Raw genomic sequence first — 2,335 nt, 5'->3', positions numbered from 1 at the left:
ACGGTGGTCAAAGCACAAAGAAGGTGCTCTTAAGGAGGCAATCACATCTCCCATAGCCTGCAGCAGAGTGTCTGTCTGCACAACAGAGAGGCTCTTAATGCAAAGAAGAGGCCATCTGTCTCCAGTAGCCTGCGCAGCCAGCTAGTGTCTGGCAGGGGGTGTCTGTTTACACAACAAAAACAATAGATTGGACTGAATGTTCATTGAATGACCTAATCGCATAACAGGGATCAGGGGACGTGTCCCTGTCATTAAGTGGTGCACACCTGTATTTATATAAGGCCTTTCTCATCAGATATTACTCAAAATGGTTTACATATGTGGGATGTCCTAGTTAGTTCCAATGAGGGACTTTATAATATTGTTCTATATATAGAGTCCTTCAGTCTCCAGATGTTTTCCTTTATTTCCTTTACATACCACCTCTTCTCATCATCCTAATCAGTTCAGCCTGAAAATTCATTGGAAGAGATGGACAAACAAGTGGACCAAACAGCATGGATAACATACATGCATACATAAGACCTTTATTGGCATAGATAATGGAAATACGAAACAACAACCAAACATTAAACATTCAGAACACACAATAAAATAAAGCACTCGTAATCATCCAATACCCCCTCCCCCCATTCACCATAATATAGCGGAAGACCCAGAATTCCGTCCTGCCAGAATCCCAGAAACAAAGTTGGCAACCTTGTCAAGAGAGTCAGTTTCCTCTATGGAAAGAAGAGTTTGTAATTTAAATGAATCCTCCCAGCCCTGCATTTTGTTCAGCAGTGGAGCCAGATAGATCTTACCAAGGGTATCATGGAGTGGGCAGTAAAAAAATATATGATGTAATGTCTCCACACAATTCCTATCACAGGTACATCCTCTTTCTGAGTAGGGAATGCCACTAAACCTGCCCGTTAGCAGAGCTGATGGAAAGGCATTGCATCTCGCAAGAGAGAATGCTCTGCGAGCCTGTGGGCACTGCAGATGATAAAGGAAAGAAGCTGGCTTCCCAAAGCTGACTGGGATGTGCAGATGGAGAGGGGAGCAAATGGTGTTAGCTGCACAGAGTAGCTCTTGATGCTCAATATCGAGCAATCTTTCCTTGATAGTCCTGTAGGCTTCGCTTAAACCAATCATACCCAGGCTTGCTGTGTCTAGTCCTATCGATTTAAGCTTGGTGAGTAAATCCGCAACCTCCACAGGCAGTACTGGATCAGCCAGAAGCTGGTACATTAGCCCATATGGGGCAGCACTGAAGAGGATTGCAAGTCAAAATTTTACTGATCTCAACCAAGCCAATGTTTTGAGTCTAATAAAACCCACTTCAAGACACATAGCAGAGTATGGAACACATCTGGGAAAACCCAAGATCCTCCACAGGAAGGATGCCTGTATGCTCTCAGTTGAATGATTCAAGGCCTTATGCCAGACTGGACAGCCATAAAGAACTTGCGAAAGTACCTTAGCCTTGAATACCTCTAAAGCAGCCGGGACATATCTGTTACCTTGGCTAAAAAAAAACCGGGAAATTGCAAGGGATGAGATTTTTGATGCATTTAGGACTGCATTACGGTGAGAAACCCACGAATGCTTATAGTGGAAATTAATGCCTAAATATAACATGTCAGCCACATTTGTAGGTGTTACTCTTGCATCACTGTTATGATAATCACAGAAGGCTGGCAGATCCACAGTAAATCCCAGTGAATGCCACAGGGCTTGCTTCAGAGTAAGTGCATCATGTACAGGAATATGCATTCCCAGGCACCTGCTGAAGAGTACTTCAGAGTTCTTCTACAACTATGGAACTAAAGCTCAGAAAATGCATTCAGATCCTTCCCACCTGATCAAACTTCTGTTTCCACACAATGGCACTTCCATTAATGGCAAACTCTTCTCCTTCAGGAGCCCAGGGGTCCATCTTTCCTACCCTGACTCTACGGAAAGAGCGATTGAGGAACGTGACTGTGTTGACGATATCAAAACCTGTGGCCAGTTCCCCATTTTCAAAGAATATTTCTTCTCCTGCGTTATTGTTGAAGCGAACGTTTCTCAGAAAGTGGTGAAGCTGATTGGAGGACAAGAAAAATAAAACACTGGGGTCAATTGTGGAGCAGGAGTTCTTTTGAGATCACTGGAATCTGCCACCTTGGTCTTCAGGCAATGCAGAGACTGTGACTATACATGCAGATGCATGGCTAGGTCATTGGACACACAGGGCCCATACATTTTTGACACCGCCCCCCCCCCAAACGACAAAATTATTTTTAGTAGGAGTCATGACATGAAATGAGTAATTTTCAAGGCCAGAAAATAAAGGCATTGAACATTTCCC

Source organism: Tiliqua scincoides, chromosome 5 (assembly GCF_035046505.1).
Source record: "Tiliqua scincoides isolate rTilSci1 chromosome 5, rTilSci1.hap2, whole genome shotgun sequence".
Taxonomy (NCBI): domain Eukaryota; kingdom Metazoa; phylum Chordata; class Lepidosauria; order Squamata; family Scincidae; genus Tiliqua; species Tiliqua scincoides.
This window is presented reverse-complemented; position numbering follows the sequence as displayed.